Source organism: Musca vetustissima, unplaced genomic scaffold (assembly GCF_032173495.1).
Source record: "Musca vetustissima isolate MV318-11 ecotype Yass unplaced genomic scaffold, APGP_CSIRO_Mvet_v1 utg57021, whole genome shotgun sequence".
Lineage (NCBI taxonomy): Eukaryota > Metazoa > Arthropoda > Insecta > Diptera > Muscidae > Musca > Musca vetustissima.
Genome location: NW_026888309.1, coordinates 73,828 through 94,838, shown reverse-complemented (window position 1 = coordinate 94,838; position 21,011 = coordinate 73,828). Strand labels below are relative to the sequence as shown.

The 21,011-nt window shown below is 34.6% G+C and overlaps 1 pseudogene; it reads right to left on the bottom strand.

Moving 5' to 3' along the window:
• Positions 1-5: 5 nt before the first annotated feature.
• LOC133336148 (acidic amino acid decarboxylase GADL1-like) lies at positions 6-20,875 on the bottom strand (annotated as a pseudogene).
• Positions 20,876-21,011: the final 136 nt, after the last annotated feature.

Sequence of the window (21,011 nt, the reverse complement as noted above, 5' to 3'; positions counted from 1 at the left end):
TGCAAGGGGGAATAGCCCAGCATCAGGGTACCCGGCGTATCATCAGTTCCTTGACTTTGGGGGCCACCTAGAAATCCAGAAACAAAATTAATAAATTTTAAAAATATACGAAAATAGAAGACCCTACCTCATACAACTTCTGCCACCACTGCTACTTCCTCCTTTTTGGTTCCTCATCGCCTTCGGCACATACCAGAAACACACATTCGAATATTGATAGTCGTCGAGGACCAAACGATAACCCTGTCTTTGTTTCATTTTCTCCATAAACAGCTTTGAAATATCCAAAGCATGATCCACCAGACGTCCGAAGCTGCCATAACCTCGGGCCTTGAGCATAATCCAAAATTTGAAAGTGTCAATTTTTTCGGCCACACTGTATACTCTTATTGCCCGTATCATAGGACACGTCATAGAATTTATCCTGTTGGAAGAGATAATGCACGGCGGTACTATTGGCCTGAGGCAGCAGCTCAGCATGGCGGGGTCAGAAATAGGGCACACTGCAAGGGAGCACCTAGAGATTTATGGGGGGTTCCAGGAAAAGGAATCGGATTTTTCTAGCCTTTCAGTAGATGGCGGTTTGTAGGAGAGCAGGGCAGACCCACCCAGGCAGGCCTGAAAATAGAAAAGAAGAAAATATTTTTATAAAAATCCACACCTTGAAAAAATATTTTTAAAAAAATCCAGGACTTGAAAAATATTTTTAAAAAAAATCCAGGACTTGAAAAAATATTTTTATAAAAATCCAGGCCTTGAAAAAATATTTTTATAAAAATCCACGCCTTGAAATATTTTTATAAAAATCCACGCCTTGAAAAAATATTTTTATGAAAATCCACGCCTTGAAAAATATTCTTAAAAACCCAAGCCTTGAAAAAATATTTTTAAAAAATCCACGCCTTGAAAAAATATTTTATTAAAATCCACGCCTTGAAAAAATCCACACCTTGGAAAAATATTTTTATAAAAATCCACGCCTTTTTGGCCTTTGAAAATATATTTTTATAAAAATTCACGTCTTTTTGGTCTTTGAAAAAATATTTTTATAAAAATCCACGCCTTGAAAAAATCCACACCTTGAAAAAATATTTTTATAAAAATCCACGCCTTGAAAAAATATTTTTATAAAAATCCACGCCTTGAAAAAATATTTTTATAAAAATCCACGCCTTGAAAAAATATTTTTATAAAAATCCACGCCTTGAAAAAATATTTTTATAAAAATCCACGCCTAAAAATCCACGCCTTGAAAAAATATTTTTATAAAAATCCACGCCTTGAAAAAATCCACACTTTGAAAAAATATTTTTATAAAAATCCACGCCTTGAAAAAATATTTTTATAAAAATCCACGGAAAAAATCCACACTTTGAAAAAATATTTTTATAAAAATCCACGCCTTGAAAAAATCCACACTTTGAAAAATATTTTTATAAAAATCCACGCCTTGAAAAAATATTTTTTATAAAAATCCACGCCTTGAAAAAATATTTTTATAAAAATCCACGCCTTGGAAAAATATTTTTTATAAAAATCCACGCCTTGAAAAAATATTTTTTATAAAAATCTTGAAAAAATATTTTTTAAAAAATCCACGCCTTTATTTTTATAAAAATCCAAGCCTTGAAAAAAATATTTTTATAAAAACCAAGCCTTTATTTTTATAAAAATCCACGCCTTGAAAAATATTTTTTATAAAAATCCAGGTCTTGGAAAAATATTTTTTATAAAAATCCACGTCTTGGAAAAATATTTTTATAAAAATCCACGCCTTGGAAAAATATTTTTTATAAAAATCCACGTCGTTGGAAAAATATTTTTATAAAAATCCACGCCTTGAAGAATTTGTTTTATAAAAATCCACGCCTTGAAAAATTTTTTTTATAAAAATCCACGCCTTGAATTTTTTTTTATAAAAATCCACGCCTTGAAAATTTATTTTCTTTAAAAATCCACGCCTTGGACATTTTTTTTTTATAAAAATCCACGCCTTGGACATTTTTTTTTTATAAAAATCCACGCCTTGAATATTTTTTTTTATAAAAATCCACGCCTTGAAAAAAAATATTTTTATAAAAATCCACGCCTTAAAAAAATATTTTTATAAAAATCCACGCCTTAAAAAATATTTTTATAAAAATCCACGCCTTAAAAAAATATTTTTATAAAAATCCACGCCTTAGAAAAAAATATTTTTATAAAAATCCACGCGTTAGAAAAAAATATTTTTATAAAAATCCACGCGTTAGAAAAAAATATTTTTATAAAAATCCACGCCTTAGAAAAAAATATTTTTATAAAAATCCACGCCTTAAAAAATTATTTTTATAAAAATCCACGCCTTAGAAAAAATATTTTTAAAAAAATCCACACTTTAGAAAAAATACTTTTATAAAAATCGACGCCTTAGAAAAAATATTTTTATAAAATTTACGCCTTAGAAAAAATATTTTTAAAAAAATCCACGCCTTAGAAATAATATTTTTATAAAAACCCACGCCTTAGAAAAAATATTTTTATAAAAATCCACGCATTGGAAAAAATATTTTTATAAAAATCCACTCCTTAGGAAAAAAATTATAAAAATCCACGCCTTGAAAAAAATTTTTTAAAAAATCCACGCCTTGAAAAAAATATTTTTCATAAAATCCACGCCTTGAAAAAATTTTTCATAAAAATCCACGCCTTGAAAAAATATTTTTTATAAAAATCCACGCCTTGAAAAAATTTTTCATAAAAATCCACGCCTTGAAAAAATATTTTTATAAAAATCCACGCCTTGAAAATATTTTTCAATAAAATCCACGCCTTGAAAACATTTTTCAATAAAATCCGCGCCTTGAAAATATTTTTCAATAAAATCCACGCCTTGAAAATATTTTTTAATAAAATCCACGCCTTGAAAACTTTTTTCAATAAAATCCGCGCCTTGAAAAAATTTACTCACATCAACATGCATCCACAAATTATGCCTCTGGCAAACCTCAGCTATCCGGCTGAAATCATCAAAGGCTCCCAGCACCGTGGTTCCTGCTGTGGCATTGACAAACAACGGAACCTTGCCCTGGGACTTGGCTTCCAGAATTTTCCGCTCCAAATCTTCGGGTAACATTTGCCCCTTGTCATTGGTCTTGACCATGACACAATTATCCACACCAAAGCCCAACCAATGGGCGGCCTTCTTAAAACTATAGTGGGACTCTTCCGAAGTGAAGATGACCATGAACATACCCTTCGATTTGATTTCTGGAAATTGTCTATAGCGGGCCAAAACAATGCCATACCTGAAAAACAAAATTAGGCAAATAAATATTTTTTCAATTTTGTTTTTGTTGTTGTAGCAGTAAAGGCCATGTATCAACAACAATAACAACAGTTAATTAATTTTGACCATGGTCATTATTTTGACAATTTTTTTCTGAATATTTTTTTTTTTTTTTTTTTGGTTTTTGCATTTCGGCTCAATCTCTCAAAATGTCAAGTGCCCCTTTATGTATGTATGGACATCAAGTGTGCCGCTCCAAGCTCGCCTCGTTATGATTTATGGCCTCAGGTCATAGCAACACTTCAGTGGAATTCTCTCAGCCTCGCAAAATTTGTTTTTATTTTTATTTTTTTTCTGTTTCAAAACATCCGATACTCACATATTTGAAATTGATCCGCCAGGCGAAAAAATGCCATCACCTTGACCATAGCCGCACAGCTCACAAACTTTGCGCACAATTTCGGTTTCGATCAGGCTAAAGACTGGCGCCACTTCAAATGTGTACCTGAAAAAGGCAAGGAGGAGGAGAGAGAGGGGAAAACATGTCATTGGTTGGGTGTGGTCGGCTCATCTCCCCAGGAGACTTTCCATCTTCGTCCTGTTCTTTTTTTGGCAAACTTACGCACTTGTGTTGAGGGCCTCCGTGATCCAACTGCCCGCCAAGCCATATGGATCCATTTGTCCAAATAACTGATTGTGGAAACGACCATGACTGGTTTTCACCGAATAGCGTATCACCTGCTGGCAGATTTTTTGTATTTCCTCAAGGGTGTGGTTTTGATTCTCCTCGATTTTTAAATCGATTAAATTCTAAAAGTGGGAAAAAAGTAAAAAAAAATAAAAAAAAACTATTCTTTTAAAAATCCACGCCTTAGGCTAGCCTTGAAAAACTATTCTTTTAAAAATCCACGCCTTAGGCTAGCCTTGAAAAACTATTCTTTTAAAAATCCACGCCTTAGGCTAGCCTTGAAAAACTATTCTTTTAAAAATCCACGCCTTAGGCTAGCCTTGAAAAACTATTCTTTTAAAAATCCACGCCTTAGGCTAGCCTTGAAAAACTATTCTTTTAAAAATCCACGCCTTAGGCTAGCCTTGAAAAACTATTCTTTTAAAAATCCACGCCTTAGGCTAGCCTTGAAAAACTATTCTTTTAAAAATCCACGCCTTAGGCTAGCCTTGAAAAACTATTCTTTTAAAAATCCACGCCTTAGGCTAGCCTTGAAAAACTATTCTTTTAAAAATCCACGCCTTAGGCTAGCCTTGAAAAACTATTCTTTTAAAAATCCACGCCTTAGGCTAGCCTTGAAAAACTATTCTTTTAAAAATCCACGCCTTAGGCTAGCCTTGAAAAACTATTCTTTTAAAAATCCACGCCTTAGGCTAGCCTTGAAAAACTATTCTTTTAAAAATCCACGCCTTAGGCTAGCCTTGAAAAAATCTTCTTTTAAAAATCCACGCCTTAGGCTAGCCTTGAAAAACTATTCTTTTAAAATCCACGCCTTAGGCTAGCCTTGAAAAACTATTCTTTTAAAATCCACGCCTTAGGCTAGCCTTGAAAAACTATTCTTTTAAAAATCCACGCCTTAGGCTAGCCTTGAAAAAATCTTCTTTTAAAAATCCACGCCTTAGGCTAGCCTTGAAAAACTATTCTTTTAAAAATCCACGCCTTAGGCTAGCCTTGAAAAAATCTTCTTTTAAAAATCCACGCCTTAGGCTAGCCTTGAAAAAATCTTCTTTTAAAAATCCACGCCTTAGGCTAGCCTTGAAAAAATATTCTTTTAAAAATCCACGCCTTAGGCTAGCCTTGAAAAAATCTTCTTTTAAAAATCCACGCCTTAGGCTAGCCTTGAAAAACTATTCTTTTAAAATCCACGCCTTAGGCTAGCCTTGAAAAACTATTCTTTTAAAATCCACGCCTTAGGCTAGCCTTGAAAAACTATTCTTTTAAAATCCACGCCTTAGGCTAGCCTTGAAAAACTATTCTTTTAAAATCCACGCCTTAGGCTAGCCTTGAAAAACTATTCTTTTAAAATCCACGCCTTAGGCTAGCCTTGAAAAACTATTCTTTTAAAATCCACGCCTTAGGCTAGCCTTGAAAAACTATTCTTTTAAAAATCCACGCCTTAGGCTAGCCTTGAAAAAATCTTCTTTTAAAAATCCACGCCTTAGGCTAGCCTTGAAAAACTATTCTTTTAAAAATCCACGCCTTAGGCTAGCCTTGAAAAACTATTCTTTTAAAAATCCACGCCTTAGGCTAGCCTTGAAAAACTATTCTTTTAAAAATCCACGCCTTAGGCTAGCCTTGAAAAACTATTCTTTTAAAAATCCACGCCTTAGGCTAGCCTTGAAAAACTATTCTTTTAAAAATCCACGCCTTAGGCTAGCCTTGAAAAACTATTCTTTTAAAAATCCACGCCTTAGGCTAGCCTTGAAAAACTATTCTTTTAAAAATCCACGCCTTAGGCTAGCCTTGAAAAACTATTCTTTTAAAAATCCACGCCTTAGGCTAGCCTTGAAAAACTATTCTTTTAAAAATCCACGCCTTAGGCTAGCCTTGAAAAACTATTCTTTTAAAAATCCACGCCTTAGGCTAGCCTTGAAAAACTATTCTTTTAAAAATCCACGCCTTAGGCTAGCCTTGAAAAACTATTCTTTTAAAAATCCACGCCTTAGGCTAGCCTTGAAAAACTATTCTTTTAAAAATCCACGCCTTAGGCTAGCCTTGAAAAAATCTTCTTTTAAAAATCCACGCCTTAGGCTAGCCTTGAAAAACTATTCTTTTAAAATCCACGCCTTAGGCTAGCCTTGAAAAACTATTCTTTTAAAATCCACGCCTTAGGCTAGCCTTGAAAAACTATTCTTTTAAAAATCCACGCCTTAGGCTAGCCTTGAAAAAATCTTCTTTTAAAAATCCACGCCTTAGGCTAGCCTTGAAAAACTATTCTTTTAAAAATCCACGCCTTAGGCTAGCCTTGAAAAAATCTTCTTTTAAAAATCCACGCCTTAGGCTAGCCTTGAAAAAATCTTCTTTTAAAAATCCACGCCTTAGGCTAGCCTTGAAAAAATATTCTTTTAAAAATCCACGCCTTAGGCTAGCCTTGAAAAAATCTTCTTTTAAAAATCCACGCCTTAGGCTAGCCTTGAAAAACTATTCTTTTAAAATCCACGCCTTAGGCTAGCCTTGAAAAACTATTCTTTTAAAATCCACGCCTTAGGCTAGCCTTGAAAAACTATTCTTTTAAAATCCACGCCTTAGGCTAGCCTTGAAAAACTATTCTTTTAAAAATCCACGCCTTAGGCTAGCCTTGAAAAAATCTTCTTTTAAAAATCCACGCCTTAGGCTAGCCTTGAAAAACTATTCTTTTAAAAATCCACGCCTTAGGCTAGCCTTGAAAAACTATTCTTTTAAAAATCCACGCCTTAGGCTAGCCTTGAAAAAATCTTCTTTTAAAAATCCACGCCTTAGGCTAGCCTTGAAAAAATCTTCTTTTAAAAATCCACGCCTTAGGCTAGCCTTGAAAAAATCTTCTTTTAAAAATCCACGCCTTAGGCTAGCCTTGAAAAAATCTTCTTTTAAAAATCCACGCCTTAGGCTAGCCTTGAAAAAATCTTCTTTTAAAAATCCACGCCTTAGGCTAGCCTTGAAAAAATCTTCTTTTAAAAATCCACGCCTTAGGCTAGCCTTGAAAAAATCTTCTTTTAAAAATCCACGCCTTAGGCTAGCCTTGAAAAAATCTTCTTTTAAAAATCCACGCCTTAGGCTAGCCTTGAAAAAATCTTCTTTTAAAAATCCACGCCTTAGGCTAGCCTTGAAAAAATCTTCTTTTAAAAATCCACGCCTTAGGCTAGCCTTGAAAAAATCTTCTTTTAAAAATCCACGCCTTAGGCTAGCCTTGAAAAAATCTTCTTTTAAAAATCCACGCCTTAGGCTAGCCTTGAAAAAATATTCTTTTAAAAATCCACGCCTTAGGCTAGCCTTGAAAAAATATTCTTTTAAAAATCCACGCCTTAGGCTAGCCTTGAAAAAATCTTCTTTTAAAAATCCACGCCTTAGGCTAGCCTTGAAAAACTATTCTTTTAAAAATCCACGCCTTAGGCTAGCCTTGAAAAACTATTCTTTTAAAAATCCACGCCTTAGGCTAGCCTTGAAAAACTATTCTTTTAAAAATCCACGCCTTAGGCTAGCCTTGAAAAACTATTCTTTTAAAAATCCACGCCTTAGGCTAGCCTTGAAAAAATCTTCTTTTAAAAATCCACGCCTTAGGCTAGCCTTGAAAAACTATTCTTTTAAAAATCCACGCCTTAGGCTAGCCTTGAAAAACTATTCTTTTAAAAATCCACGCCTTAGGCTAGCCTTGAAAAACTATTCTTTTAAAAATCCACGCCTTAGGCTAGCCTTGAAAAACTATTCTTTTAAAAATCCACGCCTTAGGCTAGCCTTGAAAAACTATTCTTTTAAAAATCCACGCCTTAGGCTAGCCTTGAAAAACTATTCTTTTAAAAATCCACGCCTTAGGCTAGCCTTGAAAAACTATTCTTTTAAAAATCCACGCCTTAGGCTAGCCTTGAAAAACTATTCTTTTAAAAATCCACGCCTTAGGCTAGCCTTGAAAAACTATTCTTTTAAAAATCCACGCCTTAGGCTAGCCTTGAAAAACTATTCTTTTAAAAATCCACGCCTTAGGCTAGCCTTGAAAAACTATTCTTTTAAAAATCCACGCCTTAGGCTAGCCTTGAAAAACTATTCTTTTAAAAATCCACGCCTTAGGCTAGCCTTGAAAAACTATTCTTTTAAAAATCCACGCCTTAGGCTAGCCTTGAAAAAATCTTCTTTTAAAAATCCACGCCTTAGGCTAGCCTTGAAAAACTATTCTTTTAAAAATCCACGCCTTAGGCTAGCCTTGAAAAACTATTCTTTTAAAAATCCACGCCTTAGGCTAGCCTTGAAAAACTATTCTTTTAAAAATCCACGCCTTAGGCTAGCCTTGAAAAAATCTTCTTTTAAAAATCCACGCCTTAGGCTAGCCTTGAAAAACTATTCTTTTAAAAATCCACGCCTTAGGCTAGCCTTGAAAAAATCTTCTTTTAAAAATCCACGCCTTAGGCTAGCCTTGAAAAAATCTTCTTTTAAAAATCCACGCCTTAGGCTAGCCTTGAAAAAATATTCTTTTAAAAATCCACGCCTTAGGCTAGCCTTGAAAAAATCTTCTTTTAAAAATCCACGCCTTAGGCTAGCCTTGAAAAACTATTCTTTTAAAAATCCACGCCTTAGGCTAGCCTTGAAAAACTATTCTTTTAAAAATCCACGCCTTAGGCTAGCCTTGAAAAAATCTTCTTTTAAAAATCCACGCCTTAGGCTAGCCTTGAAAAAATATTCTTTTAAAAATCCACGCCTTAGGCTAGCCTTGAAAAAATCTTCTTTTAAAAATCCACGCCTTAGGCTAGCCTTGAAAAAATCTTCTTTTAAAAATCCACGCCTTAGGCTAGCCTTGAAAAAATCTTCTTTTAAAAATCCACGCCTTAGGCTAGCCTTGAAAAAATCTTCTTTTAAAAATCCACGCCTTAGGCTAGCCTTGAAAAAATCTTCTTTTAAAAATCCACGCCTTAGGCTAGCCTTGAAAAAATCTTCTTTTAAAAATCCACGCCTTAGGCTAGCCTTGAAAAAATCTTCTTTTAAAAATCCACGCCTTAGGCTAGCCTTGAAAAAATCTTCTTTTAAAAATCCACGCCTTAGGCTAGCCTTGAAAAAATCTTCTTTTAAAAATCCACGCCTTAGGCTAGCCTTGAAAAAATCTTCTTTTAAAAATCCACGCCTTAGGCTAGCCTTGAAAAAATCTTCTTTTAAAAATCCACGCCTTAGGCTAGCCTTGAAAAAATCTTCTTTTAAAAATCCACGCCTTAGGCTAGCCTTGAAAAAATATTCTTTTAAAAATCCACGCCTTAGGCTAGCCTTGAAAAAATATTCTTTTAAAAATCCACGCCTTAGGCTAGCCTTGAAAAAATCTTCTTTTAAAAATCCACGCCTTAGGCTAGCCTTCGAAAAATATTCTTATAAAAATCCACGCCTTAGGCTAGCCTTCGAAAAATATTATTTTAAAAATCCACGCCTTAGAGTAGATTTTCTCAGACGGTACCCAGTTATAAGGTGTGGATCATGAAGTTACATTTCCTCTAGGAGTATCCAACCTGTAAGGCCTGGATTTTTGAAGTATATTTTCTCAAGGCCTCCCTAGGCTATATGACTTCGATTTCCATTTGCTTTTGTTTACAAACATTTCGCCTATAATCTGTCGCGAGGTGACACAGCTGTTTATATTTTTTACAGCCCACGTTTGGGGGAATATGTCACCCTGCCTTTCATTTCTACCAAGATTCAGATTTTAAGCTTTTAATGTTAGGCGGCTAAGCGTGCGCTTAAAGCCATGTTTTGGCGCTCGAAGTTGTTTTCTTGTGTCGGTGTAGTAACTTGTCATGGATTTGCAATTAGAAATGTGTGTCAAGTTTGGCTGCGGCTTTGTGGAAAAATCGTTTTCTTTTCGCGGGCGTTTTCACTTGAAATAACGGCGAGTGTGCGCGCGAGAATGTGATCATAAAGTCCGCTGTGGTCGCCCGCCTTTGTCTGAGGCCGTGTGACCAATCATCATCTGCAGCAGCCAGGCAAATGTTTTGTCAACATGTCAGTTACAAGCAAACGGACTGCCAGCCATGGAGGCAGGCAGACAGACAGCCAACCAACCGATGACTGGCCATAGTTGGAGTTGCAACAGAAGTTGTGGCAGTTGCAATTGTCTGTTCGCTGGTATGCTAGTAGCTGTGGATTCATGTCGGGTGTCAGCCGTTTTGGGTTATACTTTTTGTTTTGGGTATTTTCTCAACTACTAAGTTTGTCATCGCATTTTCCAATGTCAGCGTCATCATCGCCTCCATCTCCCCCCATTGTCGGCATTGTGCTTCGAACAAACTCTGAACTAAAATCAAGCCATAACTTAGGCACTGCACCTATTTTTTCCTTAGTTCGAAGTCGTAGTAGTTGTTGTCTTGTCACCTCAACAAGTGTCTTGTCCATTGTTTTTGCTCAGTTTCCATTTCGGCGACAAAGTTGTGAACTTCGAAATGTCATAATTTTCATTGTTTGGAGAGAGAGAAAACACTCCCCACTGTTATTGCGGGGGGGTTCGGAACAGCAAAAGAAAGCCATTATTTCGAGCAATTCATCATTTGTTTGTCAACGCAAATGGTAATGGCACCGCCGACAACGCTTATCAGATTCGCCAGGCCATAAATACTGAAATACAAGTCCAAAATATAACGCCTGCTATAAATCACCATTTGCTTGATTAGTTCGGACATGATTTAGAGTGATGTGGCAAAGACAAAACTTTCCAATGGGTCGGCGTTTTTTGTTTTCGGTATTCGAAGATTTTCACATGGAGTGCATTCAGATGGAAAAAGAGAAAAAATCAAACCTTGCTTGGGCATTTTCACTTGACGATGAAATAAAAAACCTTGCAATGATGTGGGAACCTACATGGTACTAACGTTGGGCGCCATTTTTCGAAAGTGAAATAAGATTATAAAATGTACTTTAAAAATCCACTCATGGAGCTCAACAAATCCTTGAGAAAATCTACTTTAAAAATCCACGCCTAGAGCTCTTACAATCCTTGAGAAAATCTACTTTAAAAATCCACGCCTAGAGCTCTTACAATCCTTGAGAAAATCTACTTTAAAAATCCACGCCTAGAGCTCTTACAATCCTTGAGAAAATCTACTTTAAAAATCCACGCCTAGAGCTCTTACAATCCTTGAGAAAATCTACTTTAAAAATCCACGCCTAGAGCTCTTACAATCCTTGAGAAAATCTACTTTAAAAATCCACGCCTAGAGCTCTTACAATCCTTGAGAAAATCTACTTTAAAAATCCACGCCTAGAGCTCTTACAATCCTTGAGAAAATCTACTTTAAAAATCCACGCCTAGAGCTCTTACAATCCTTGAGAAAATCTACTTTAAAAATCCACGCCTAGAGCTCTTACAATCCTTGAGAAAATCTACTTTAAAAATCCACGCCTAGAGCTCTTACAATCCTTGAGAAAATCTACTTTAAAAATCCACGCCTAGAGCTCTTACAATCCTTGAGAAAATCTACTTTAAAAATCCACGCCTAGAGCTCTTACAATCCTTGAGAAAATCTACTTTAAAAATCCACGCCTAGAGCTCTTACAATCCTTGAGAAAATCTACTTTAAAAATCCACGCCTAGAGCTCTTACAATCCTTGAGAAAATCTACTTTAAAAATCCACGCCTAGAGCTCTTACAATCCTTGAGAAAATCTACTTTAAAAATCCACGCCTTAAACTCTTCCAATACTTGAGAAAATCTACTTTAAAAATCCACGCCTTAAACTCTTCCAATACTTGAGAAAATCTACTTTAAAAATCCACGCCTTAAACTCTTCCAATACTTGAAAAATCTACTTTAAAAATCCACGCCTTAAACTCTTCCAATACTTGAAAAAATATTCTTTAAAAATCCACGCCTTAAACTCTTCCAATACTTTAGAAAATCTACTTTAAAAATCCCCGCCTAGAGCTCTTCAAATCCTTGAGAAAATCTACTTTAAAAATCCACGCCTTAAACTCTTCCAATACTTGAGAAAATCTACTTTAAAAATCCACGCCTTAAACTTTTCCTTTAATAAATCCACGCCTTAAACAACTTTTCAAAAAAAATCTACTTTAAAAATCCACGCCTGAGCCTAGTCCTTTGAAAAATCTACTTTAAAAATCCATCCTTTGATGGTCCTTGAAAAATCTTCTTTAAAAATCCACGCCTTAAACTCTTCCAATAAAAAATCTACTTTAAAAATCCACGCCTTAAACTCTTCCAATTTGAGAAAATCTTCTTTAAAAATCCACGCCTTAAACTCTTCCAATAAAAAATTACTTTAAAAATCCACGCCTTAAACTCTTTTTGAAAAATATTCTTTAAAAATCCACGCCTTAAACTCTTCCAATACTTGAGAAAATCTACTTTAAAAATCCACGCCTTAAACTCTTCCAATACTTGAGAAAATCTACTTTAAAAATCCACGCCTTAAACTCTTCCAATACTTGAGAAAATCTACTTTAAAAATCCACGCCTTAAACTCTTCCAATACTTGAGAAAATATACTTTAAAAATCCACGCCTTAAACTCTTCCAATACTTGAGAAAATCTACTTTAAAAATCCACGCCTTGATAGTCCTTTGAAAAATCTACTTTAAAAATCCACGCCTTGATAGTCCTTTGAAAAATCTACTTTAAAAATCCACGCCTTGATAGTCCTTTGAAAAATCTACTTTAAAAATCCACGCCTTGAACTCTTCCAATACTTGAAAAATCTCTTTAAAAATCCACGCCTTAAACTCTTCCAATACTTGAGAAAATCTACTTTAAAAATCCACGCCTTAAACTCTTCCAATACTTGAGAAAATCTACTTTAAAAATCCACGCCTTAAACTCTTCCAATACTTGAGAAAATCTACTTTAAAAATCCACGCCTTAAACTCTTCCAATACTTGAGAAAATCTACTTTAAAAATCCACGCCTTAAACTTTCAAAAAAAATCTTCTTTAAAAATCCTGGCCTCCACAATTATTGAAAAAAAAAATCTACTTTAAAAATCCACGCCTTAAACTCTTCCAATACTTTCAAAAATCTACTTTAAAAATCCACGCCTTAAACTCTTCCAATACTTGAAAAAATCTACTTTAAAAATCCACGCCTTAAACTCTTCCAATACTTTTCAAAAATCTACTTTAAAAATCCACGCCTTAAACTCTTCCAATACTTGAGAAAATCTACTTTAAAAATCCACGCCTTAAACTCTTCCAATACTTGAGAAAATCTACTTTAAAAATCCACGCCTTAAACTCTTCCAATACTTGAGAAAATCTACTTTAAAAATCCACGCCTTAAACTCTTCCAATACTTGAGAAAATCTACTTTAAAAATCCACGCCTTAAACTCTTCCAATACTTGAGAAAATCTACTTTAAAAATCCACGCCTAGAGCCCTTCAAATCCCTGAGAAAATCTACTTTAAAAATCCACGCCTAGAGCTCTTGATATCCTCGAGAAAATATTCTTTAAAAATCCACGCCTAGAGCTCTTCCAATCCTTGAGAAAATCTACTTTAAAAATCCACGCCTAGAGCTCTTGAAATCCTTGAGAAAATCTACTTTAAAAATCCACGCCTTTAACTCTTGAAATCCTTGAGAAAATCTACTTTAAAAATCCACGCCTAGAGCTCTTACAATCCTTGAGAAAATCTACTTTAAAAATCCACGCCTAGAGCTCTACAAAACCTTGAGAAAATCTACTTAAAAACACCCCTTATAGCTGCGGTATATCTTGAGAAAATCTACTTTCAATATTCACGCCTTGTATCTGTGATACTCCCTGAGAAAATCTACTTCCAAAAAACAAGCCTATCTACTTTAAAAATCCATGCCGTATAACTGGGGTACCCCTTTAGAAAATCTACTTTAAAAATTCTCGAAATTCCCACCAATAGCTCTTCCACCCTTCGGAAACTTCCATTCATCATTGTTATTATTGGAAAATCCCCTATAGATTTTCAATTATGAAATACATTTCCCACAACGCTTCTTATCAGCTGTTGCCAGTAAATCAACCATGACAACAGTTCAATGGACATCTGCTAGGCCTATGAAATAATCAATAAAAATTCTCTAGATAGATGGGCAACAATCGAACTATTAAATGTTGGTCAGTGGAAACTTTTCTTCAAATTAAATCGAGCATGCGATGCTTCGAGATAAGAACATTCACTATGAAATGTTAAGCAGGGTTCCATAGGCAAAGGTCACTTGAGGTCTAAGCCCTCTATGTGACGCATCAGTTCAATAAAAATTTTTTTATGTTACAGCAATTTTTGGATAATTGTTAGAGGTGATTTTTCATTAAATAGGAACCGATATGGGACCTACATATAGAGAGTGTCCCATAAACTGAAGTCTGGCGCTTGAAAAAAGCGCTCCAATTAAATAATCATTATGTTTAAGACAAATTGGGAATTTTCTTCAACATTATTTTTAATGGAACATTTTTTTAAACAAGGATTAAAGATAGATGATACATTCCTTTGGAGAAAATATTCGGAAATGAGTTGTCTTCATTCCGTCCTCGGAGAAGAACCCCATAGAATGAAGTCTTGCGCTTGTCAAAGGCGCTCCAATAATGTTAACAATCATTTCTCGACAAATAAGGAAATTCGTTCGGCATTACTTTTAATGGAAGATTTTTTCTGACAAGGAGTACATATAGTCATTCTAGTCCTTTGGAGAAAATACTCGAAAACTAGTTGGCTTTACTCCATATTTGGAGAACAACCCCATAAAATGAAGTCTTCCGCTTACTAAAGGCGCTCCAATTAAGTAACCATTCTCGTTTGGGCATATTGGGAAATTCGATCGGCAATATTTGTAATGGGACAGTTCTTTAAAAAGGAGTAGATACAGGCGATATAACCCACAAGCGTAATTTCTACTCTGAAACTAATTCTATTTATTCTATCCTCAGGCGAGAAATTCATAAAATAAAGTATTGGACTTCAAAAAGGCGTTCCAATTAAGTAACCATTTTGTTAAAAATTAGGCAATTCTTTCGGGATTATTATTAATAGAATATATTTCCCAAAAGTACTCAAAAATACGTTTTCTTCATTCCACTCTCGGACAAGGAAGAGAAATCTCACGCTTTAAATGGCGCTTCAAAGAAGTAAATATGTATTCGGTTTCATGGGAATTGCAAAGAGATCTCAACATGGTTTTTGAATGTGATTTTTCGCCTTCGTAGAGTTGTGTTGACTTTTATTGATACTTGGGTAAAATACTCAAAAATGTGTTACCTTCATTCCCCTCTCAGACTTCCAAAGCGTAGTATGATGCCTTACGTTTGGAAATGGCGCCTAAATGAAGTAACCATTCTGTTTAATTGTATCTACAAAAATCTTTCGACATTATTCCTAAATAGGGATTTTCAAAGTCAATGATTAGAGTTAGAAGCTAATGTCCTTTAGACAAAATACTCAGAAATGGATTACCTTCATCTAACTCTCACGGATAAAACTCGTAGAATGAATTTTTACGCTTCAAAATGCCACTCCATTAAAGTAACCATTATGTTTACGTGAAATTACAAAACTGCTTTGATTTTTCTTTTGAACGGGGATTTTCATTAAAAAGGAGTAAAGATATGTGCTTTTGTCCTATGGATAAAATACTCAGAAAAGGATTATCTTTATTCTCCACTCAGACATGAAGCCCATAAAATGCAGTCTTACGCTTCAAATCGCCGCTCCAATGAAGTTGCCATTCTGGTTTAGTGAAATTACAAAAATATCTCATCATTGCCTTTAAATGAGGATTTTCATAAAGAAGGAGTATAAATTAGTCCTATAGTCCTTTGGGAATTATACTCAGAAACGTCTTCACTTTATTCCGTTATCTGCAATGAACTATGTAGAATCAAGTCTTACGCTTCAAAAATACGTTTTAAATAAGTTAGCTGTCTACCTACATCAAATCAACATTTTTGTGCACCTTTTCAATGAAAGTTTTTGCTAATATCAAGTAGATTTTTGTCATATAGTTCTTTGGGAAAAATATCTAGAAATAGTTGAACTTCATTCGGCTCTTTAAGGTAAAACACATAAAGTGACGTTTTGCGCCCCAAAATAATGCTTTGAATAAGTAACCAGTACGTTTAAGGGGAATTGTGATAACCAGTTCGTTTAAGGGAAATTTGGATACTTTGTACTGATAGGAAGTTTTCTCCGAAAAGTAATTGAGGTAGAAGAGCAAATTGTTTGAAAGAGTTATTCAGAAAGTATCTCAGAATAATACTCTCACTATGTTGAAACAAGTAGAAATAGGTCTTACGCTTAAAAATAACGCTCCAAGTAAGTAACCACTCTAGTTACTAACATTTAAAGCATCTTTTGTCGATTGCTTAAATATGAGTTTTTATCAACATCGAATTGATCTAGGACATTGAATTTCGCGGGGAAAATGCGCAGAAATATGTGGACATTATTCTGCTCTACGAGGAGAAACACATACGACAACATCTTAAGCTTCAAAACGATGCGTAAAATGATTAACCATTTAGTATAAGGCCACTTACTGTAAATTATTTTTAACATTGTTTGTGGAGAAGATTTCGCCAATATCGACTTGAGTTGGGCCCTAATACTCTTTGGAGAAAATACACAGAAATAGGTGCACTTTATTTTTCTCTCTGCGTTGAAACACATAAAACGAAGTCTTACGCTTCAAAACGACGCTTGAGTAAGTAACCATTCTGTTAAGTGGAAATTACAAGAAACGGATTTTTAAGAGCTTTTTTCTCCAAGAAGGGTTTGATATTTAAAAGGACTTTGTTGGGAAGATTCATTCAAAATACATCCCTGAGTGATTCGATAATGAGCGGGAACACATACAATGAAGTCTGACGCTTGAAAATGACGCTTCATTAAATAAACATTCGAATTAAGGCAAATTATTTTGGATATTATTTGCGTGGAAGTTTTTGCCAATATTGAGTGGAGTTGGGTCCCAGAGTCCTTTGGAAATATTACACAGAATTAGATGGGCTTTATTCTGTTCTCTGATATAGAGCACATTAAAGGACATTTTGCTCTTCAAAACGACGCTTGAAATAAGTAAACATTTTGTTCATATTAGATGTTTGGATGAATTCTTCAGAATACTTCTCTAAGTAATTCGTTCATTAAGCGGAAGCACATAGAACTTTATTTTGCTCCCAGCGTTGAAACACATAAAACGAAGAGTTACGCTTCAAAACGACGATTGAAGTAAGTAACCATTCTGTTAAGGTGAAATTACAAGAAATGGATTTCGAAGAGCTTTTTTCTACAAGATGGAGTTGAGATTTGAGGACACTTTATTTGGATGAATTACCCGAAATACATTCCTGAGTAGTTCGCTCATTGAGCGGAAACACACAATGAGGTCTGACGCTTGAAAATGACGCTTCCATTAAATAAACATTCGAATTAAGGCAAATGACTTTGTGTATTATTCGTGCGGGAAATTTTGCCAATATCGAGTGGTGATGGGTCCTAGAGTTCTTTGGAAATATTACACAGAATTAGGTAAACTCTATTCTGCTCTCTGAGATGAAACACATTAAATGACGTTTTGGTCTTCAAAATGACGCATGATATAAGTAACCATTCTGTTTAGAGGGTAATTATGACTAATATATTTTGAAGAGCTATTTTCTCAAGGAAGGAGCTGAGATTTAAGGTGGCGTTATTTTGAAAGAATTGACTGGAATAGATTCCTGAGTAGTTGGTTCATTGATCGGAAACATATAGAACGAAGTCTTATGCTTGAAAATTACGCTTCAATTAAATAAACATTCGAATTAAGGCAAATTACTTTGTATATCATATATGTTCGAGATTTTGGCAATATCGAGTGGAGATGGGTCCTTGATTTCTTTGGGAATATTACACAGAATTAGGTGGACTTTATTTTGCCCTCTAAGTTGAAACACATTCAAAGACGTTTTTCGCTTCAAAACGACGTTTGAAGTAAGTAACCATTATGTTTTGTTAAAATTACGATCACTTTACTTGAAGAGCTGTTTTCTCCAGGAAGGAGTTGATATTTCGAGGAACCTTATTTGGATGAATTGTCCGGTATACATACCTGAGTAGCCCTTTCATTGAGTGGAAATGTATAGAATGAGGTCTTATCCTTGAAAATGACGCAATAATAAGTTACCATTCTAATAACTGGAATTTAATATACTTTCCAATAATTTGAATGTGGAGTTTTTCTTAATTTCGCGTGGAGTTAGGTCCTCGAGCTTAGTGCAAAAAATCAGCAGAAATGGATCTACTTTATTCTTCATTCTGTGGTCAAACACATAAAATTAAGTTATATGCTTCAAAACGCCGCTTTATGTAAATAACTATTTAGTTAAAGGGCTCTTCCTGCAAATTATTTTGTATAGTATTTGTGTGGGAGATTTGCCCAATTTTTAGTGGAGTTGGACCCTAGAGTTTATTGGGAAAAATACCCTGAAATAAGTGGACTTAATTCTGCTCACTGAGATGAAACACATTAATTGACGATTTGCGCTTCAAAATGGAGCATTAAATAAGTAACCATTTTGATTAGGGGAAACGGATTTTTAAGAGCTTTTTTCTCCTAGAACGAGTTGAGATTGGAGGGGAGCTTTTTAGATGAATTGTCCGGAATACTTCTCTGAGTAGATCGTTCATTGAGTGGAAACAGATAGAACGAAGTCTTACGCTTGAAAATGACGCTTTAATAAGTAAACACCTCAATTAATTCAAATTATTGTAGAAAACTATTTGTTCGGAATATTTTACCAATATCGAGTTGGGTCCTAGAGCTCTTTGGGAAAAACACTTAGAAATGCGTTTACTTTATTCTGTTCTTTGGATTGAAATACATTATATGACGTTTTGCGCTTCAAAATGACGCTTGTAATAAGTAACCATTATGTTTTGGTTAAATTACGATAATTTTATTTGAAAAGGTATTTTCTCCAGGAAGGAGCTGCAATTTGAGGGGGCTTTGTTTGGATGAATTCGTCAAAATACTTCTATGAGTAGATCGTTCATTGAGCGGAAACATGTATGATGAAGTCTTATGCTTGAAAATGAAGCTTCATTAAGTAAATACCCCAATTACTTCAAATAATTTTAGTAAGCGATTTATTCGGGATATTTTACCAATGTCGAGTCGAGTTGGGACCTAGAGCTCTTTGGGAAAAACACTTAGAAATGCGTTTACTTTATTCTGTTCTTTGGATTGAAATATATTATATGACGTTTTGCGCTTCAAAAGACGCTTGTAATAAGTAACCATTATGTTTTGGTTGAATTACGATCATTTTCTTAGAAGAGCTGTTTTCCTCAGGATAGAGTTGAGATTTGCGGGAACTTTCTTTTGATGAATTTTTCAGAATACATTACTGAGTAGTTCGTTCATTGAGCGGAAACACATAGAAGGAAGTTTTGCGCATGAAAATGACGCTTAGAATGTGGTCATAGTGTTTACTGTAATTTGAAGGATTTTTATTATTTGATCGGGTGATTCAATATCGGAGTTGTACCCTAGAGTTCTTTGGGCAAAATACCCAGAAATAAGTGGACTTAATTCTGTTCTCTGAAACGAATCACATTAAATGACGTTTTGCGCTTCACAAGAACGCTTGAAATAAGTCACCATTATGTTCTGGTTAAATTAGAGTAACTTCGGGTAATGTGGACCATGCGTCAAATGTGGACCACCCCCCATATCTAAGAAAATGCTTGAAATATGTCAATGCCGCCTTGATAAATATTTTCCTTATTAGTGAAAACAAACATCATAATTGGATTTTAATAAATAATTGCAATGTTGAAAATGTAGTAGTAGAAAATGTACCTCGGATTGTAAAAGAGTGATTTGAAAACTTTTTAGCACAATAGTCGAACGTTTTTGCAAAATAGTCAAACACTTGTTTTTTTCTCGAATATAAAGAACTTATGTGGTTTTCTTGTTTTCTTTAACAAAAATCTACGTTTTAGCTGTAATTACAATCGGTGATTTTTAATTTTTATTCATTTTTGAAGCCTATAATTATTTTTAAATAAAAATATTCAATGTCGGGTAATCTGGACCACTATAAAAAAGTGGGACCTTTTCATGAGGACGAGTTCGAAACGTGGGAGAATTTAATATGCGATGAGGTATTCTATCCTCTGAAAACTCGATATGCGAAATTACAGGTTCTTCGGTTGGATAATGAAGCAAGAACCTTCAAAATACCGCAAATGGGGCGGTACCCTTAAATGGGGGCTATTCCAAAACATGAACCCATATATTTTTGCATTCATTGTTACCCAAGAGTGTAATAAATTGAAATTTATCACAACTAAACCACAACCTACCTTTAACTTACTGATACTCATTACCCACACATACTGGTCCACATTACACGCCAAGTTATTTTTATTTGCAGCTTAGAGTTTTTTGAAATATAATGCAATAACATTTTTATAGACAAATATATATAATTTTTGACCTGGAATATATTTAGCCAACAAATCTACTATGTTGTGAAAACAATTTGTTTTCAGTTTTTACCGTTGGTACGCCCACAATATCAAAAAAAGAAAATGGTGGTCCACATTACCGGAAGTTACTCTAAATAGTGAAATAATATTTTTTGAGCCCTTGGAGGTCTGAGTAATGTTGTCTTACACCCTCATTCTGCCCACTGTTTTCACTTACCTTCAATTCTTCCGGCTGGACAAAATCCACAATTTTCTCATGCCACTCCTGGGGATCGGCACAAAATGCCTTCTCATCCAGCAGCATTTGATGGATGGAATTTAAAACTTTCCAATCGTTGGCTAAATTAAGACGTATCTCGGACACCTCTTTAGGTGACTGTTGTTGCTGTTGTTGTTTACCGGCATTGGTATTTTTTGATGGCTTAATTGGTGCACTGTTGTTGAAGTGGCCATTCGTGGCTGTACCATTGTGTGACAACATTTTGGTTACACTTTTTTGTTTTTTTTTTTCGGATTTCTTTCACTTCGTATTTATTTTTGGATCTTTAAATGCTTTTTTATTTCATTTATTTTTTCACTTTTTTTTCAATTTTCGAAAATCCAACCGTTTGATTCAA